We start from the raw sequence: 21,782 nt of genomic DNA on the forward strand, positions 1-21,782 counted from the left end.
CCTACCGCCACCACGATCCTGAACAATCATTTCTGAACAGCAAACAATATGTGTCACCAAGGACCCAATGCCTGGGAAAGTAGCAGAAAACAGGTATGTTACTTGCTTGGCATTCTGCATTGAGCAAAATACTGGTGGGGTATCAGACCTTTTTCTGGAACTGGCTTACAAAAAATAAAATAAACCACCAAGTGGGGGCATCTGTACTATAGCTGGACGGGTTAATTTGAGAATTTTGCTGATGCTCGTTTAGATGCTGAAGGCAATGCATTAGGAACTGATGGTGCCTGATTATTATCCAATCAGTTCCTGATGCAGTATCTGCGACATCAAAAGCTCTGCAGGGTACACGTTTGTGTGTGTGTGTGTGTGTGTGTGTGTGTGAGAGAGAGAGAGAGAGAGAGAGAGAGAGAGAAAGAAAGAAAGAAAGAAAGAAAGATCGCTTCTATTTCCAATGTTCAGGCAGTGAGTGCTGTTCCTTACATTGCCATAACAGCACCACCACCCATGCACAGATTCAGGGGAACCTCAATATTTGTGGAAAGGGCAATAAGTTTTTTGGGGCGGGGGGAGCACAAAGAGACATGGAGCTCAGGGAGTATGTTCAATGGCCATGGAATGCTGACAAAAAACCAGGAAAAAGAAGGGGGAACGGAATGGAGTGGCTGAAATCCCTGAATTCCACGCAGCAACATTTTGCTGCAGCTCCCACTTGTTTTAAACTACTGCCACAGCGCACAATCTACCATTTGGTTGGGTGTGTTGTTCAGGCAGTTGTTCGTCCACCAGGCTGGGAGGACTGCTTCCCTTTTGGAAATACTATCGACTACATTAAAGAGGATGGAGGTGGGCTGTTTTGCACTCACTGTTGTTTCTGGTTGATAAAAATGTATGGAGGCAATAAGCCCGTTAACTCTAGAATGTAAGAAGGGTCTGCTGGATCAAGCCAATGACCAGTCTAGTCCACCATTCCGTTCTCACAGGGACCGACCGGATGCCTGTGGGAAACTTTCTGGCAGGATTTGAACACAAGACCGCTCTCGCCTCCTGCGAATTTCAGCAACTGGTATTCAGAAGCATTGTGGCCTCCAACTTCCCCCCGTTCTATCCTGTGCAATGTTCCTTCGACCGACCGTTAATCCTGACATATATATACCTCCCAAGTGCCCTGGGGGAAAAGGACATCCCATTTTTCTGCATGAGATTGCATGACCCAGAAGCTGTACGCCGGCTCCCTCGGCCAGTAAAGCGAGATGAGCGCCGCAACCCCAGAGTCATCTTTGATTGGACCTAACAGTCAGGGGTCCCTTTTCCTTTATACATATGGGACGCGGGTGGCGCTGTGGGTTAGACCGCAGAGCCTAGGGTTTGCCGATCAGAAGGTTGGCGGTTCGAATCCCTGCAACAGGGTGAGCTCCCGTTGCTCGGTCCCTGCTCCTGCCAACCTAGCAGTTCGAAAGCACAAAGTGCAAGTAGATAACTAGGTACTGCTCCAGTGGGAAGGTAAACAGCGTTTCCGTGTGCTGCTCTGGTTCGCCAGAAGCGGCTTAGTCATGCTGGCCACATGACCCAGAAAAACTGTCTGCGGACAAACGCTGGCTCCCTCGGCTAGTAAAGTGAGATGAGCGCCACAACCCCAGAGTTGTCCGCGACTGGACCTAACGGTCAGGGGTCCTTTATACATACCTCCCAAGTGCCCTGGGGGAAAAGGACAGCCCATTTTTCTGTGTGAGATTGAGGCAATCATGTTGGGTGCCGAGATCTTGCGTGCTCTCACACCCTGAGAGAAGCATTTTTGGGGTGCCTCACAAGATTCCCCCCCCAATCATGTTTTCTGAGTTGAGAGTGTGGAGCGGGCCACATGACTCACATGGGAATGCGTCTTCGAAAAGTTGCATGGTATGCTCAACATCCTCAACATCATCCTGGTCACCTGTCCCATCACGTCTCACCTTTTCCTTGCAGAGTTGATGAAGGCAACACAGAGGGTTCCAGTTCATTTGGCAGAGTTGGGGAATGGATGGTGACTACATGTCCCATCATGCCCTTGGGGAGAATGGGTGGAATTAAGAGTCACGTTTGCACTAAGGCATCCTGGGAGATGCAGTCTTTCCTCCCTTGCTCTCTCTGGCAGGGAAGTGATAGCCCTCTTACCACTGCCTTCACTGCCTCCCCATTCTCATGTCCCACGTAAGGCTTTCTTGGGGGGGGAGGGGACTTTAATTAATATATTTATTATGAGAAAGATATATCTACCTCTCAATCATAAAACCCTCCAGGCGGTATACACAGTACAATTACTGACACAGAAGCAGCCCAAATCCACAAAGCCATTCGAAAGCAAGGAATGCACACAAGGATGAAACACAGATTAGAATCTGAGGAAAGAGATTGCTTGTTAAGCATGTTCACTTGCCAATAAAGCTACACGGATTTGCAAACAAATAAATAAACTGCCCAATTTTATGTCTGGATGGGCTTGCTGAAATAAAAAGGCCTTTGGCAGACGTCTAAAAACAATCTAGCAAGGGCGCCTGCCTAAAGGTGGCAGAGGGAGGTAAAACTGATGAAAGAGGTGGCAGTTTTTTGGTGGGCAGTTTTTTGGAGAAGCACCCATCCCTCAGGTGTGCACCCTCACAACAAGTGAAGGGTGGTCCATGAGGATGAACAGGGTGCCACCCCACCAACCCCAGTCAGTCCCGAACCAGTCCAGGGGTTGGCGCTGTCCGTTTTCAATTAGCCATAATTGTGCAGGGGCGGACTTTGGTGCCCTGAACAAGGCCAAAACCTGGCACCCCCAAATGGATCTTCTCAATTATGGACCTTCTCAATTGCGTCCACCTTCGGCATGGCACCCTGTGCAGGGGAACCACCTGTGACACTCTAAACCCAGTGCTGAATGGCACCTCGGATTAACCTTGTTGACTACGATTCTGCCACTGTGCAGAATCTTTAGCCTCATGTGTTGCCATTGTAGAACTCAGAACAGATGAGGGTGAATTTAGACCAAGCAGGTGACACCTCTCATTGCCTCTGGCGCCACCTACTGTTGACCTCCCTGCTTTTCACCCCACGGGTTCCAGCAGGCAGCAGCCAGCCTGTTCTGCAAGCCCCTGTTTTGGAGAGTAGGGGAACATAGGGATGCATGATTCCTTCTTACTCTCTCAGCCTACTTCACACACTGATTATTATTGCATTAGGCCAGAAGGTCCCAAACATTTTTGGGCCATGCCCCCCTTGGTTCCACAAACTCACCCCCAGTGCCCGCTACCCCACCCTATAAAAAAACATTATTCAGAATAGCGGTTTGCATGACCCAGTAAGGAAGATAACTGCACGATAAAATTTGAAACAGTGACAATCGATTGCATGTTGACTCAAATTCCAATGGAAAATATTTAGTTTAATTAATTCAAAACTGATGTCCTTGATCTAGTGATATTAGCTTTTCAAAGTCCAGCAGACCCTTGCCTCTTAGTCCCCCCTAGGTAATCCCACTGCTTTCCAGGGGGTAGTACCGCCCGCTAGCTCAGTTGGTAAAGCATGAGAATCTTAATCTCAGGGCTGCGGGTTCAAACCCCGTGTTGGGTGAAAGATTCCTGCTTTGCATGGGGTGGAACTAGAATTCAGCCATGTCCAACTCCAAAGAGACTGTAATCTACCCACATTATAAAAATACTGGCTGTGATTTGCCCATTGTTATTGACAGGCGAAGTTGTTAAGCTTTTTTTTTAAGGGGAGCTAAAGCTTTTGTGATGGCCTGGGATTCGGACTCGGAGGAGTCTCCGCCTCCAGAACCAGCTGAGCTGGGGCTGGGGCTTGAGCCTGAAGGGTCCTCACCTGTGCTGGATCCTCAGGTGCAGGCACCAGCTGTGGCTCCTGAGGTGATGGAGGACCCATTGCCTGCAGGTGCACTACTCTCAGCCCCGTCAGAGGAAGCGGAGGTTGCCTCTGGGTCTGGTAACCCTCCAGCCTCTCCTGAGCTCAGGGCAGAGAGGCGGAAGGAACTAAGTTCCCGCAGGAGGAGTGCTCGCCTCCAGGCCAGGAGAGGCGAGTCACCTGCCCTATGCCTCGGGGCAGATAAAAGCCAGCCAGCCCCAGTCCCAAGTTGCAGGAGCAACATTGTTGGTAGCCTGTTCCTGCCTACACCCTGTCCTGCTGGAGCTCCTGACCTCGCCCGACTCCCTGCCTTGGACCCAGCTCCAGCTTTGACCGACGGCTTCAATACTGCACCCTCGGACTGGACTCGGACCTCGCCTCACGGAAACAGCACAGCTTTCTATGGGGGTGGAATCACTAAGCGTCTCGCAATCTACCGCGATCTACCACAGATGTCCGGTGATCTATCGGCAGATCACGATCTACCTGTTGGACATCCCTGGACTAGATGATCCTTGTGGCTGCTTCCAACTCTTCTGTGATTCCAAACACTTCCTTAATTTTTCCCCTTTGGAACAGTATTTCTGCCTCTACAAGCTATGCGGAGGGGTGAATCAGTTCAGTTCAGTGCCTGTGGGTGGAAGACCTAAACTAGGACAAGTTAGTCAGCAAATGTTCAGATTATTTCAAGAGATGCTTCCAGTAAGGCAGGAAATGATATACAGTGTCCATAGGGGCTGCTTCCCAATTCATGGAATGCTTGAAATTTGACAGCCCAGAAAGAAAGTTTTTCAGATCTGGGGAGCATTTGTTTCCGCTTAGGATTTAGCGCTGGCTCCTGTGGTATCTTGAGATGCTATCTGCACACAAAACCATAATATCTATGGTTGTACAAAGTTGTTTGAAATGTGGTGGAACTGCTAGTAATATTTTGCTGTTGGGGGGTGTGGTGTGGTGAGGCAAAGAGATCTCCCTTTACAGAACGGAAGACAAAGCCAAAGTCTTATCGAAACGTTTGTAGACTGGACAATCATTCACAAACATAAAATAAAAATACATTTTGTATCCATTTCCACAAAGAGCCAAGCATCAGTTTGAAGCATGCTTTCTGTGGGTTGAGGGAAAATGAATTGCAACTGCATATGCATGAACCGAGCTGACAAATATATTTCCAAGATACTGCTAGAGTGGATTGAGTTACTATCTGAACAAGCTGCCAAATTTAGATAGAGCACTTCATGATGTGCAGAAGTCAATGAAGTCAAACGCCGATCTTGTGCGTTTGAGAGCGGCTGTTTTCCGTGCAAAGGGATCTTCTCCGGCTCCGTGATCTTCCGCGAGCGCATGATCGATCCGCCACAGAGCAACGCAATTGCCATGTTTAGCATAATCCCAGATACCACTGTGAGAGGGTTCGTTAACTGCTCACAGTTGCCAGCTGAGATTACACCAGCTCACAGCCATCTGTGGAATCTGGCCAGGGAGTGGATTTGCACAACTCGGCTCACAACTTCGACAACGCCTTGTTCCAGGTTTGAAAGCTCTGGCGGCTAACATGGCATTAGGGAAGAGCTGGATTAAGGTGGTTGGGCACCATGACGCAGTTCCCTCCTTCCCCACCACCCAAAGAGATGCATAATTGTTTTTTTTTAAAAAAAGAGAATATCAAGGTAAAATTTGTTTTATTTTACTGCATGTATTTAAGAACATAACATAATGTGCCGGCTCCCTTGGCCTGATAGCGAGATGAGCACCACAACCTCATACTCGCCTTTGACTAGACTTAACCGCCCAGGGGTCCTTTACCTTTGTCATGGTGCCTCCTTATAACGTTCAACCATGGCTCAGAGGTATGTGCAAATGCAGTCATGATCTCTCGGTCTAAACTTATTTACATGGTGATTTTTGTTCTGAGCTCTTTCGTTGTAGGACACATTTCTGCCTTGGTGTTTTCTTGATCTCTTATCGGAGTACAGTGGTACCTCTGGTTGCGAACGGGATCTGTTCCGGAGCTCTGTTCAAACCTGAAACGCAACCCACGTCTGTGCGTCTGTGCATGCGCAGGTCGCGATTCGCCGCTTCTGTCCATGCACGTGACGTCATTTTGCGTGTCTGCGCATGCGCGAGTGGCGAAACCCGGAAGTAACCCTTTCTGGTACTTCCGGGTTGCCGCGGGAAGCAACCTGAAAAAATGTATCATGAAGCAAACGTAACAAGAGGTATGACTGTACATTTGAAAGCGTTGTTGTCCCCGAGACCGGATCTGTAAGAATAGTCATTTGATCTGAATAAGAGTCGCCTGATGCTGCTGGGAAAACGAACCGCCAAAGCGTTTGGAGGGTGTTGCAAGTGTCAAGCATCTCCCTTCACAGCGCTACATTCTGGCCCAGTGGTATTTGGCACGTGCGAAACAGCAAAACCGCGAAAAGAGGAGCTCGTTCCCTTGAGTGCCTTATTTAGTTCATCTCGGGTAATAAGGAATGCAGCGAAATGTGAGGGAGACGTTGAGCTGGTGGTCTTGGAAGAGGTTTACACACAAACAGGGAAACAGGGAAAGAACAACAGCTGTAGTTGCTGCAATGTTTTATTACCGCTGATCCCAAATTACTATTACCCTGTGATGCAGAAGAGGGCCGAAAAGCTGCATTTGAGGGCCAGGGGAGGAAATGGAGCACGACAGAGGAGGGGAATGACCTAGAGACGAAGATAATTGAGGCAGAAAACCAAATCCCCTCCCCGTTGCAACATGCTCACAGCAATAAATTAATTCTGTGGCAGTTTTACTGGCACCCAGGGGCGGACCTACGATAAAACTGATGAAGCTTGAGCTTTGGGGCCCCTCAGCATTTCAGTGCAAAATTTAATCTGCATTAAAATGCAAATATTTGGGGCAATAACCTCATGCATATACTGGGTGCACGGGTGTTACACTGGCACATACAGGCCTTCAAAATTGTTCTACGTTAGTTCTATAACGTAGTCGAAAAGGGTTTGAGTAAAAACGCTGCAGAGGTGAGGGTGGGAAATCAATCTCTGGAACAAAATTGTTCTGTAATTATTTAATTTGAAAAATTTCGGAAATTTAATTTTAAAAATTACGTTCGCAAAAATGTTTCATGTTAGAGAAAATTGCATATAAAAATATTGCTAAACACCAGCCCCAGGGACGTGGGTGGTGCTGTGGGTTAAACCACAGAGCCTAGGACTTGCCGATCAGAAGGTTGGCGGTTCGAATCCCCGTGACGGGGTGAGCTCCCGTTGCTCGGTCCCTGCTCCTGCCAACCTAGCAGTTCGAAAGCACGCCAAAGTGCAAGTAGATAAATAGGTACCGCTCCGGTGGGAAGGTAAACGGCATTTCCGTGCGCTGCTCTGGTTCGCCAGAAGCGGCTTAGTCATGCTGGCCACATGACCCGGAAGCTGTACGCCGGCTCCCTCAGCCAATAAAGCAAGATGAGTGCCGCAATCCCAGAGTCGGTCACAACTGGACCTAATGGTCAGGGGTCCCTTTACCTTTACCTTACACACCAGCCCCGATCTCGACAGCAATGTGAGATTTCAGGGAGTTCCAGGCATTCTTTACTCTGGGTCTGTGTTTCCATTTGTACAATTGAGCACAGTGAAGACCGTGATGTCATTATGATATTGGTTTCTTTACATATATATACAACCTGAGCCTGCTGTGATAATCTGCACCAGCATTTTAAGGGGGTCCTGCTATTCTACTAGGCTTGCCTTGCTTTCCAAATCACATCCCGGTTTGCTCTCCCCTCACTAAGCTAAGCGCTGGCCTCTTTTAACACAGACAAAGGTGCCTCTCCCTTTGATCGTCTTGCTATGTGACTGACACATCACTCCAGGCTAACACCTTAAAGGGGAATTAGTTGACTCCATTGCTTTCTAACACATGCTGATTTCAAGAGATTAGTGAGGTGTCTAGTACACAGTGCAGGAAGTTAATAAGTCTTTCACGCATGCTAATTAAAGGATTAGAAGCAGCTAGAGCTCAGCTCAAACACACAAGGGACACGGTTTTAAATTCTTTGTTGTCATCTACGGATGAAGGGTATATAAATTTAATAAATAAAAATAAATAAATTTAAATCCTAGCACCTACAAACCTATAGCAATGTATTTTAGGAGACATGTTTCAAAAATGATCATGAATTTTCAAGTTTGCTTCACACACACATGCACACACACACACACAGAGTTTTGAATGTGTAGCTGAAATTCAGATTAGAATAATAATGATCAGTGCTTTTTTCTGGGGGTACGCATGCCCCTAAGCATTTTATGAATCTTTGTACTTTTGTCCATTTACAGTGGTACCTCCGTATAAGTTCGTCCCGTCCAGCGTCCACTTCGGCAGACGTCTGCGGCAAACCCAGACGTACCGAAACGGGTTACTTCTGGGTTTGCTGCTTGCGCACGCTGAACAGGAGCATCGGTCTGGACTGTAAAAGGGTTCATCAAAGCTGACTTTCTTTTCTTTTTTACAAGGACTGCAAAATTTGTCCAGTTCACATTGTCAAATTGGCACTCCCTGCACCAATATGCAAACCAAAGCCCAGTTTAGCCTTCAGAAATCGCACTCCTGAATTTTGCAATGCGCTTCTCCAGCCAAAAATTGCCCACACCAAATAAATATGGTAGGTGTTCAAAGGAAGTGTGCACAGGAACACACACACATATATATTATATCAAGGGGGAAAATCCTTGCCAAAATGTGTGTAATTGAAAAAGCTGCATAAAAAGTGTGTGGTTTCTACGCAGACTTCTAAAAACCACCCATTAAAAATAAAGAAAAGGGGGCAAATTGAACTTGAGATAGTAAAAACAAATGAGAAACAGAGAGAAACACAAACTGACAGATTTGTCTGTCCCTTGTTTGGCATCGCAAATCCGACAGAAGAATGCCCTGATTTTGGCTCCGGGAGACAAAAACATCCCATAAGCGATAAACATTTCCCAAGCCAAGTCTTCCTTATGACATTGAGCTATTCTGTTTCCCTTATATTACTCAAGGTTGCTAAAAAGGCATAAAAAAGATCTTTGGCCACGAGCGGCATGTTGATGTAGTAAAACAAAGGACATGGAAACAAAAAATAATAATCCTATTTTTATGTTCTTTGCCCCCCAGGTTGAAGTTCAGGGTTAACAGCTGGAGAGATTCTTACGTGCCAACTTCAGAGCACAGCTGTCTCTTGTACAGCATATAAACTCCTTCTGCTAAACATTTGTAGCCCTCAAGGAGGACGTACTTTGCGGCCAGAGCTTAATAACAGCAGGGTTCAAGGAGGCATTTTGAAAGCCACTGTCAGGTCCCAGAACCATGTGAAGAGGCCCTTAGCTTCTTATCACTTGTCCATCTCTCCATGTTTGAGAAAGCCCTCAGCAAAGACCCTTCTGGAGGGACCAGGTCTGTGTTGTCAGGCACCACTGGACTTACTGAATTCTGATTGACAGCAAGAAGATGTAGCCACTAAAATCTGCCACATTTGGGAAGGCCGCCCAACTCTAGTCAGAGCACTAGATAAAGGAGGCTAGGTGCCAAAGAGTGAGCCAGCAGAAAGTCCTATCTTCAAAGATTGCAAAAACACAATCTTCACACACTTGGCTGAGTGTCAGCCTAGGTAAAGGTAAAGGACCCTGGATGGTTAAGTCCAGTCAAAGGCGACTATGGGGTTGTGGCACTCCTCTCGCTTTCAGGCCAAGGGAGCTGGCGTTTGTCTGCAGACAGCCTTCTGGGTCATGTGGCCAGCATGACTAAACCGCTTCTAGCGCAACGGGACACCGTGGCAGAAACCAGAGCGCACGGAAATGCTGTTTACCTTCCTGCCACAGCGGTACCTATTTATCTACTTGCTCTGGCGTGCTTTTGAACTGCTAGGTTGGCAGGAGCTGGGACAGAGCAACGGGAGCTCACCCCGTCGCGGGGATTCAAACTGCCAACCTTCTGATCAACAAGCCCAAGAAGCTATTTGCAAAAACACAGTCTTCACAGACTTGGTTGAGTAGGTCTGGCCCCATGAATCAATTGCCAAGACTGAAAGTCCTTGCCTCCCTGCAGCCATCAAAGTCCCTTCCTCTTCAGGGCTTTCCCCCTAGCGATCAGAGACTGCGCCTGCATGCAGTCTGCCGCGGCTCTGCCCTTTTCGGCCCTCTTCTGGTTCTGGGAGACCAGGGAGGAGGAGAGCTTGTTGCATCAGGAGGGGGAGACATCCTGGCTTCATCACCAGCCGGACTCATCTCTGCCTCTCTGCCTCTAGAGGAGGTGGGGTTGCAGGCTTCACGGCCCCTCCACGTGCGATTGGGGGGTGCCTGGCTGCATCACCCCCTAGCCGGCCAATCAAGTTGGTCCGGGGGTGTGGCCTGCCCTATAAAGGCAGGACACAGCCGGGGATCTCCCTCTTTGTCCGCTCGCCAGCTGTTCCTGTTTTCCCACCCTCCTGCCCTATAAGGTTTTCTTTCTTTGACCTTGCTATGGATCTCGGTTGGTTGCCGTTGAGGGGCCTGGTAGGAATTTTTCCACTTGGCAAATTGGCCTATTGGTTTTTCACCTACGTTGTAGCAAATCGTCACAACTTTCCGGGTAATGGCGGTTAGGCATTGGTATAGTTCTGTAGATGGAAGAGGGGAGGTAGCACCATCACCTGCCCCGCATATTGAAGCGTAGTCCGTTAATGGATTCTGGGGGGCGTGGCCCTGTCCGAAGCCTAGGGAGGTGAGGGCCTAAGGCACGCCCCCTATCGGTGACCCCGGGGGAGTTCCTAGTTGATGTGCATCAGCAGGACTCCCCCTGCTGGTGATTAACCCTTCCTGGACTTCAAGCAGACGGGCTGGAGTCAGATATAGTCGGTTAGGACCGATGCCTAAGCCAATACCACTCATCTCCTGTAACTGATAAAGTTGTGGCCTTTTTTAGCCCATTAATCTTAACAATTGTGTCATTATTTCCACCTGGGGCGGGTCAGGAACTCGCCATGCAACTCTCCAACAGTTTGACTTCACTCTTGAGGGCATACTCTTCCATTGTCTCCTGAGACAGATGGATGCCAACAACCGAGACAGATGACTGATCCATGTAGCTCAGTATTGTCTACATTGACTTGCAGTGATCCTCTAGGACTTCAGATAGGGTTCTCTCCCAGCCCTTAACTGAAGATGCCGGGGATGGAACTTAGGACCTTTTGCATGCAAAGCAGATGTTCTACCACCAAAATGATGGAAGACGCATCACTTAAGAGTTGGTGTGTCCTGCTAAGATGACACAGTTTCAGCCCATACCAAAAGGTGGAAATCCTACCTGCAAACATCCCAGAAGTCAGGTTCTTGCTCCTGCATGATAAATCTTGCCAAAATTACTTAATACCGGCTGCCTTTTATGGCTGTGGGTGCTATCATAGTAGGGGCCTCTTCCAGAGTAACCCAGTTTAACAGAGCAAAAATAGAGCAACACAAGTGAATTGTTTGCTGCGCAACTGTGAATTTATCAGCCCTTTTGGCAATACATGCTCAAGGTGCACCCTGGGATTGTAAGGCCTCCAGATCGCGGAACCTCTACAGGTAGCTGTGAGATCGCTGTCATGCCATCACATTTGCCTGCAGAGATTTCTCAGTCTGTGACTTGGATCCAAGATTGCGGTCACAAGGCCACTCCTTCTATTCATACATCATCATCATCATCATCATCATCATCATCTATTTATTTATAGCCCGCCCCTCTGGCTGGGTTTCCCCAGCCACTCTGGGTGGCTCCCAACAGAATATTAAAAACTCAATAAAACATCAAACATTAACAACTTCCCTCAACAGGGCTGCCTTCAGATGTCTTCTAAAAGTCAGATCATTGTTTATTTCCTTGACATCTGATGGGAGGGTGTTCCACAGGGAGGGCGCCACTACCAAGAAGGCCCTCTGCCTGGCTCCCTGCAACCTTATTTTTCGCAGGGAGGGAACCGCCAGAAGGCCTTCAGAGCTGTCCGGCCTGGATGACAGTGATGGAGATGCTCCTTCAGGTATACCAGGCTGAGACTGTTTAGGGCTTTAAAGGTCAGCACCAAGACTTTCAATTGTGCTCGGAAACGGACTGGGAGCCAATGTAGGTCTTTCAGGACCGGTGTGATATGGTCTCAGCGGCCACTCGCAGCCACCAGTCTAGCTGCTGCATTCTGGATTAGTTGTAGTTTCTGGATCACCTTCAAAGGTAGCCCCACGTACAGCGTGTTGAAGTAGTCCAAGCGGGAGATAACCAGAGCATGCACCACTCTGGTGAGACAGTCCATGGGCAGATAGGGTCTCAGCCTGCGCACCAGGTGGAGCTGATAAGCAGCTGCCATGAACACAGAATTGACCTGCGCCTCCACGGACAGCTGTGAGTCCAAAATGACTCACCTGGCTGCGCACCTGGTCCTTCAGGGGCACAGTTACCCCACTCAGGACCAGGGAGTCCTACCTTGTTGCTTCAATGGCTCCCGTGAGATCTTGAGATGGCCTGTTTGGGCCACCCCCAGAGATGCAATGCCCAAGAACGCAGGTGGGGAAGACCAGAGAGCTGCAATATCCATGGCAGAATGTTTTTTGCTTCAGGGACTCAGAATTTCCTAACTATTCTGACTCTTTCACCCAGGATCATTCTGCACCATCCTATTGGATATTTCTGCTACATCTAATCTATACATGAAAAGGCCCTAAGTAACCAATGTTAAGCTGGTGTCCATTCTATTAAATCAGTGGTTCTCAAAGGCTGTGGTGTGCCACACTGGTGGGGCAGGAGAGAATGACCAGCATGGCAGGACTCAAGGGCCATCAAAGAACATTTAAACATTTCAGTGTAGCATTATATAATATTAAAACAATTGTTTTCTTTTTTCATTTGCGAAATATGAATTGATTAATAATAATAATAATAATAATAATAATAATAATAATAATAATAATAATAATTTATTATTTATACCCCGCCCATCTGGCTGGGTTTCCCCAGCCACTCTGGGCGGCTTCCAAAAGAATATTAAAATACTGTGATACATCAAACTTTAAAAGCTTCCCTAAACAGGGCTGCCTTCAGATTTCTTCTAAAAGTCTGGTAGTTGTTGTTCTCTTTGACATCTGGTGGGAGGGCGTTCTACAGGGAGGGCGCCACTACCGAGAAGGCCCTCTGCCTGGTTCCCTGTAACTTGGCTTCTCGCATTGAGGGAACCGCCAGAAGGCCCTCGGTGCTGGACCTCAGTGTCCGGGTAGAACGATGGAGGTGGAGACACTCCTTCAGGTATACAGGACCGAGGCCGTTTAGGGCTTTAAAGGTCAGCACCAACACTTTGAATTGTGCTCGGAAACGTACTGGGAGCCAATGTAGGTCTTTCAAAATGTCAGCAAATGATTCCGAGGACAACCCTGCTCGTGTTTTCCAATGTATTTCTTATCAATAAAAAAATCCGAGAGCCATTTTTTTGTTCTGAAAGTGGGGCCTGAAGAAAAAAATGTTCGAGAACCACTGTATTATAAATGGGATATTTATGCATCTAAAGGAAAGGGCTGTTTTCACGATGCTAACTTGGAAAGTTATCTGCTGTGGGAGGTGCAGGGAACACCCCCCTTGAAAAAGACAAAACCCATTGAGAACGAACAGGGGCCTATTTGTGCGGCTGACTATTAGTTCACAATGATCTTCCACAATGGCTATTCGGCAACAGCTGGCCTACGTCTCCTGCGGACAAAGCCTTGGTGGGGCCAGAGACCCCCTACGGATGAACCGTAACCGTTGCCCGGGCAACAGTTAACCAGCACGTGTTTCATTGTTCCCAACTGTTTTCCCCAGGATATTTACAGGTGGCCGGGGATTCCCCTTTCCGAAAGAGGGGTCGCAACCTTGCGAACTTTCAGATGTTTCAACAAATTGGGGGACAAAAACAGCATTTCCCCCCTTTTCAAGTGGATTAAGTAAATCTTATTAGAGTTCATTTAGGAGGCAGATGCAAGGCACAGCGTGAGCTCTTTGGCTTGCTTTTTAAGAAAATATTATAAAAAAAGTATTCAGTGCAATTTGCCAGGACGCTATCATCAAATTTGGGGGGTGGGTGGGTAGAATCATAGGATTGTACAAATGGAAGGGACACCAAGGGGTCATCCAGTTCAACCTTCTGCAACGCACAAGACTAGGATAGTTCGTGGCTTTTTCAACAGAACTGAACTTCTGGGCAAACTGATATCCAGAAATTGATATATGAACATGGCAGTCTCGTGCATGTCTACTCAGGAAAATCATTCACAGGTAGGATTGCAGCTGTAGGCTGTGAACATTTCTGTTGAGATCACACAACTTTTCTGATTCGAATGCATCCCTCCCTTTGATAGAATACCACTTTCTTTTCTATCGTTTTCCAGTTATGTATGCATGTATATACAGTGGTACCTCGGGTTAAGAACTTAATTCGTTCTGGAAGTCTGGTCTTTTCTTTTCTTCTTCACAATAATATTTATTATTTTTCATACAAAAACATAACAAAAGACAGAGTAAACAATAATAAAAGAAAAAAATAAAACGAAAAGAAAAAAAGAAGAATAAAGAATATGAAATATAAAATACATCAAATCTGGAGGTCTGGTCTTAACCTGAAACTGTTCTTAACCTGAGGTACCACTTTAGCTAATGGGGGCTTACACCTCCGCCACACGATTTCTGTTCTCATCCTGAAGCAAAGTTCTTAACCTGAGGTACTATTTCTGGGTTAGTGGAGTCTGTAACCCGAAGCGTCTGGCGTCTGTAACCTGAAGCATCTGTAACTTGAGGTACCACTGTATTTAAAAGATTCCTAACTGCCTTTCGTCTGAAACTTTCAAGGCATCTCTCTGGGCTGTACAGAAGGGTGAGGGGAAGCTTCACAACACAATTCACATTAAAAAGCAAGCTTTTCAGCCACAAAAAAACAGTAGCCAAAGCAAACCCGTAAATTTAAAAAGCAGCGATAAAGGTTGAAAACAGAAAAGGCAAAATTGAAACGAACCTATAAAGGCCTAGAAGAGGGGGGAGGAGGAGTCTTTACCTGAAAAGGAAAACAAGCCAAATGTCCTTGGAACAAATAGTGCACAACTCAAGGGTGCCACCACCGAAAAGGCCCCGTCTTTGATTGCCAACCACTGTACCTCCAAAGGTGGGAGGGCTTGCATGGTAGGCCGGGCATCAGTACGAAGCAAAGTTGTGCAAATGCCGGGGCCCACAGGCCCCAGAGGACCCACTGTGGCTGATACTAGCACCCCGTGGTTGTTCCTTTCGTCAACAAAACATTTCTTAGGAGATTGAATCTGGTATTTATATGCAAAGCAGACTACAAAGCTATGGCTCCCCACCCCATCCAGTCGATAAAGATAGCAAAAGCTGGGTGTATTTTACTTCTTCTTTCTTAAACCCAATAGGAAAAAAAGAAGGCAAATCTAAAATGTCGTCACTGCTTGATGGAAGCAGCCAATAATTTCTCCTCCTGATAGCAAATTCAGGGGGCGAGTGCCCACAGGAATGGCACCAAAGAAGCCCACCAGAAAACAGGAGGGAGGTATTGGCATGCTGCAGGTGGCAGGCACCCTAAGCCTTGCAAAGTACAAAGGAAACTAAAAATCTACCCCCCACAATGGCCCAATGATGGGGACTGAGCGTGCCCAGTAGCTCAGGAATGTCGGGTATCGGTTGGAAAAGAGAAATGAGAAGGAGGACAGCCAGTCTGGAAACTTCGTGGCCTCAAAATCAAGCAGCGAGGGCTGTTTGTTGCTGTCATAGTTCTTTCTGGGCAAGTTGCACTCTTATTATAGAGGAATCGAAGAAAGGCAGCGCAGCAGCAGGAGAAAAATTCAGAGAGTAATGGAATGAGCATAGCACTCCCCCTGCTGTCTGTAAGTGGTAATTCACCGACACTCACATTGAATTGGTTTTAATTCTACTGTTGTTTCACAAATTGCAACCTGTCCTGGGATCTTACGATGGACTGGACATTTTCCTAAGGCCCTTTTGTTGTTTTAGTTGGTTGGGTGTCCCTCTTTTCCTTACCCAGACCTTTGGGTTATAGGGACATTCTAATGGTTGTTCTTGGAGCTGTTTAATTTTTTCCCTTCTGATTTATGCTGGAGTACTTAATTTTAAGGGATGTGGGTGGCGCAGTGGGTTAAACCACAGAGCCTAGGACTTGCCGATCAGAAGGTCGGCAGTTCGAATCCCCACGACAAGGTGAGCTCCCGTTGCTCGGTCCCAGCTCCTGCCAACCTAGCAGTTTGAAAGCACATCAAAGTGCAAGTAGATAAATAGGTACCACTCCGGCAGGAAGGTAAATGGCATTTCTGTGCACTGCTCTGGTTCGCCAGAAGCGGCTTAGTCATGCTGGCCACATGACCCGGAAGCTGTACGTCGTCTCCCTCGGCCAATAAAGCGAGATGAGCGCCGCAACCCAAGTCAGCCACAACTGGACCTAATGGTCAGGGGTACCTTTACCTTACTTAATTTTGAATTATTATTTTTTGATTCTGCAATTTTTTGCACATTGGACATTGCTATATTCTCCACTCTGAAATATTCAGTGAAGAGTGCGCTATACAGACTATATTATTATTAAAAGTGAGGGGTGCAGGAACACTGGGGGGGGGGGGCACCCAACATTGTGGGTGCCCGGTGTTTGTGTGTGGAGCTTTTTGGAGGGCGTAATAGACCCCATTGGCCTCTTCCCACCATGTGGGCTGTGGAATATTGAGGGGCCATTTCTGCCACAACAATTTTTTCTGTCCCGGTATAATAGGGAGTTACACTTGGAGACAAGCCTAGCCTCTTCACTCCCTTATCTTACAACAGCGGTGTTCAATCTTTTTTCAAAGACGGCCAGATTTGATGAAGTGAAGCGCCGTGAGGGCCGACCACAGTTGCTGACCTTTTTTTTAGGACTGAAATTGTTGAGGTTTTTTTTTTTAGGATTTTACTCCAGGAAATAAACTGCCACAGGGGCTGGATTAAACCGATTAGACACCCGAAATGGACTTTGGACATGCCTGCCTTACAAGAAATAATGTGTATATTGGGGCAGGATCCAAACCTCTTTTACATGGGTAGGCAAACTAAGGCCCGGGGGCCAGATCCGGCCCAATGGCCTTCTAAATCAGTATGTTTTTACATGAGTAGAATGTGTCCTTTTATTTGAAATGCATCTCTGGGTTATTTGTGGGGCATAGAAATTTCTTCATATTTCCCCCCAAAATATAGTCCGGCCCCCCACAAGGTCTGAGGGACAGTGGACCGGCCCCCTGCTGAAAAAGTTTGCTGACCCCTGCTCTTATACATTGCAATGAAAGAAGCACAACCACTTGCTTTGCTTATTTGATAGCAGGTACAATTTCACAACATGAGGGATTTCTGATGGGAGGGATATAGATAGGGGTGCAGAGGGAAGCAGGAAGTTCGTGGGTATTATTTTTTTAAAACTTAGAGCATCTCCAGACTGGACATACTGGAACGATAAGTTTGCATAATTAAAGTAGATTCAAGGACTCCCCTGCTGCAATAGATCTACTTTAACGGAGAACCGGGAGTTTTGCAATGGGGAAGATGCACAGAAATGTATGGGCTGAATGAATATAATATAGAAGATGAATGAACACCTTGCAAGCAAATCAGGGTGAATGGAGAATGAATGCTCATTTGCCATATAACTGCCCCCTAAACAAATGTTCAAAAAGACCAGATATGATCTAGACTCTGGCATAAGCTTTATGCAAGCAAATCAAGGATGAATGCTCAATAAACAGAACGTCCAGACATTATACAGTACAATTTCTGTAAATAAAGAGTAATATAAACAGCAACAAAACATGTTCCCTGCCTTGAGGATTTTATTTATTTACACTATCTTTCAATAAAAGAGCACCTGCTCACAATTTTTTTACTGTTTGAAAATGGAAATAAAAGCAATCCATTTGAAATAGGAAAAAACCAATCTCAGCTAAAGGAATCAAAACGAACATTTCTAATTACACAAGTATCTCCACCAATCCCCAAACATCCAAATAAATAGCCACATTTCCCCCCTGTCTACCAATGAAGAATTAATACAGACCTCACGGAGGAGAGCATTCCACAACTCTGGGGCTACAACAGATAAGGTCTTGCCCCAGGTAGATGATAACATTACCTTGCTAAAGGAAGGAACTTAGATTAGGGTCTCACTTGTAGATCCTAAAAGCCCCGGGAGATTATAGGAGAGAAAGTTCTCCTTGAGATCCAGGCTGCTCCAGGCTTTGACTGTCAAAAGTTGCATCTTCTTGAATTAGTCCTGGAAATAAAATAAAAATGCAGCAGTTTTACAATAGTGCCCAAGTTGCAATCAATGCAAGAGCCCTCATTCCCAGTCCTCAATATGCAAGCTTCTTCATCTACGCCAAGCAAACAAAATATAACACCTTGCCTCCCCCAAGGAGGCAACCTCTTCAGCCAAACTATACATATATATTTAAAAAACCTTCCCAAAATCTTAATGGGAGGGCAGGGGGCATTGAAAGGCACCAAGGGGGTGTCTAAGGGCACTATGGTGCCCATGGGCACCACATTGGGGACCTCATGTGTAGACATTACTGAGCTGGGAGGATCAAGGGTCTGACTCAGTTTAAGGCAGCTTTCTGTGTTGCACAGACACTTTTTAATTTGAAATGTGTTGTATACCTGTATCTTTATCTACCGTATTTTTCGCTCTATAGGACACACTTTTCCCCGTCCAAAAATTAAGGGGAAATGTGTGTGCGTCCTATGGAGTGAATGCAGGCTCCTTGGCTTCAGCGATAGCAACGCTAAGCCTCCGAAGCGCAGAGGGAGCACTCCCTCCATGCTCCAAAGGCTTCGCGTTGCTTTCGCTGAAGCCAGGAGAGCGAGAGCGGTCAGTGCGCATCGAGCCCTCTCGCTCTCCAGGCTTCAGGGATAGCCGCTCGCAGCCCCTCCGGCAGGGAGAGGCTGCACGTGGCTATGGCGTCTTTAGCCCCGCGCAGCCTCTCCCAGCAGGGAGAGGTTGCGTGGGGCTAAAGAGGAAAACAAAACAGCCAGCGGGATCCACCCCGCTGGCTGCCCTGTCTTGTGACATAGCCGCGCGCAACTCCTCCGGCAGGGAGAGGTTGCGCGCAGCCTGTACGCTGCTCTTTGGGGCTTGGGGGGAAATAAGATTTTTTTTCTTGACCCCCCCCTAAAAACTAGGTGCGCCCTATGGTGCGGTGCACCCTATGAAGCGAAAAATACGGTATATAGCTATATATCTATGCAGTGGACGTTTGGGTTGCGAACGTGATCCGTGCAGGAGGATCTATTGCTAAGGGTGGATTTTACCCCACACCTCCCAACTCACTGGCTATTTAATCACTTCACGACATTGTTTGTTATCTAGTATTAGTATTATTTAAATTCGCAACCTGCAGCGCTCGCAACCCACATCGCCAGATCTGCACACACGTGGGTCGCGATTCGGCACTTCTGCGCAAAGCGCAATTTAGTGTTTCTGCACATGCGCGAGCGCCAAAACCCGAAAGTAACCTGTTCCGGTACTTCCGGGTTTTGGCGCGTCCCTTACCCGAAAACGCGCAACCTGAAGTGTCTGTAACCCGAGGTATGACTGTATATCCATATCTCCATCTCATCTGTATATCTATATATAATGTATCTCATTCGTGTATCCTTATCTTCTTCAAGACGGGGCTGGAGGCACCCGTAGGTGGAGCAATGAACGCAAATTTCACCTTTTCACAGTACATGCACTCACACAACCCCCTCTGTCCTTTTGCAGAGACATGATCAGAACTCAAGGACATATTCCATCTGGGCAGGAGGGAAGCCCCAGGGTCGGAAGCAGGGCCAGTGATTGGTGTAGTCTGGGGAGAGGGAGCGTACCAGAAAGAGGCTAGAGGGCCACATTGGGCTCCAGTGTCTGTGGTTCCCCACCTCTGCTATTAAGATCTGCCAGCTGCTCAAGGGCATTGCTGAGGCAACTTGTATGTTCTGCCTCTGCTGCCGAGTTGCTGTGGTCCGGAAACCCACGCATTAGTTCCTCTCTAAGGTGCTGATTTTGTCTCACTTTGCCTTCCTGCCTCTCTTGAACCCTGGGACTACGGACTTCCCTCTTTTGATATTTCCATTCTGCTTTTCCAACAGCAATGTTGAGCTCAAAGCTGCTCACAATAACCATAACCTTAAAAATGAGCAAGCATTGCAGTCACTACAATCATACCTTGCCAACAAAGGTCTGTATTGTTAAAGCTTTGGTTTTCCCAGTAGTGATGTATGGAAGTGAGAGCTGGACCATAAAGAAGGCTGATCGCCGAAGAATTGATGCTTTTGAATTATGGTGCTGGAGGAGACTCTTGAGAGTCCCATGGACTGCAAGAAGATCAAACCTATCTATTCTGAAGGAAATCAGCCCTGAGTGCTCACTGGAAGGACAGATCCTGAAGCTGAGGCTTCAATACTTTGGCCACCTCATGAGAAGAGAAGACTCCCTGGAAAAGACCCTGATGTTGGGAAAGATGGAGGGCACAAGGAGAAGGGGACGACAGAGGACAAGATGGTCGGACAGTGTTCTCGAAGCTACCAGCATGAGTTTGACTAAACTGTGGGAGGCAGTGGAAGACAGGAGTGCCTGGCGTGCTCTGGTCCATGGGGTCACGAAGAGTCAGGCAAGACTAAACGACTAAACAACAACAACAATCATACCAAAAATGCAATAGCAGAAAAAGATAAGGCAGAAAACAAATTCTTCGCACAATTAATACAATGTACAGGCCATCGCCTATCTTTGGTAGTCAGTTTCCCTATGGATCAGGCCACTTAGACAGCAATTTGGGCATCTCTCTGTGTCACCAAACATTGATGGGTATCCCATTCAAAATCAGAGAGAGATTTCCAGCTATCAAGAGACCTTTTTCTAATGAGACCCAACCCTCCCGGACTAATTACCGAACAAGGGAGCATAGAAACAGGAAGCTGCCTGATACAAAGTCAGACCATTGATCCATCTAGCTCAGGGGTCAGCAAACTTTTTCAGCAGGGGGCCGGTCCACTGTCCCTCAGCTCTTGTGGGGGGCCGGACTATATTTTCGGGGGGGGGGGGATGAATTCCTATGCCCCACAAATAACCCAGAGATGCATTTTAAATAAAAGCACCCATTCTACTCATGTAAAAACACCAGGCAGGCCCCACAAATAACCCAGAGATGCATTTTATATAAAAGGACACATCCTATTCATGTAAAAACATGCTGATTCCCGGACTGTCCGCGGGTCGGATTGAGAAGGCGATTGGGCCACATCCAGCCCCCTTTGTGTGCCACTCCAACAACAAATTATACATTTTTGATAATTTTTTAACATTAGTATCTAACAACTCCGTTTCCAATTTGTTTTTTTCTGACGCAAAACCATTTTTCTTGTCAAGTTTAAACAATTCATTAATCCGATAATAATGTAGCCAATCCAATTTATCTTTGATTTGCTCAAATGGTCTTAATTTGTATCCTTCCTTATCTTCCAACAATAAATCAGAATATCTCAACCAGGTACTCTCCATATTTAACTTCTTCTGGGCCTTTGCTTCCATTGGTGAAAGCCACCTAGGTGTTTTCCTTTCTAAGAGATCTTTATATTTTATCCAAACATTGTATATTTTCTAATTATTTGGTTTTTAAAGCCTTTATGAGCCTTTATCTTATCATACCATAAATAAGCATGCCAACTGAATACAGTGGTACCTCGGGTTACATACGCTTCAGGTTACAGACTCCGCTAACCCAGAAATAGTACCTCGGGTTAAGAACTTTGCTTCAGGATGAGTACAGAAATCGTGCTCTGGCGGCGCAGCAGCAGCAGGCGGCCCCATTAGCTAAAGTGGTGCTTCAGGCTA

General features: G+C 46.9%; 1 long non-coding RNA gene across 3 annotated transcripts in view; it reads right to left on the minus strand.

Moving 5' to 3' along the window:
- The window catches only part of LOC310702976, a 75,011-nt gene that overhangs the window by 1,594 nt on the left and 51,635 nt on the right, over positions 1 to 21,782 (minus strand). For all 3 annotated transcript variants that reach the window (XR_014523854.1, XR_014523855.1, XR_014523856.1), the window contains exon 2: positions 18,042 to 18,182. This is a non-coding gene — a long non-coding RNA (uncharacterized lncRNA). The remainder of the gene's footprint in view (positions 1 to 18,041; positions 18,183 to 21,782) is intronic.

This window comes from Podarcis liolepis, assembly GCF_965112155.1.
Source record: "Podarcis liolepis genome assembly, chromosome: 3".
In the NCBI taxonomy this organism is placed as follows: Eukaryota; Metazoa; Chordata; class Lepidosauria; order Squamata; family Lacertidae; genus Podarcis; species Podarcis liolepis.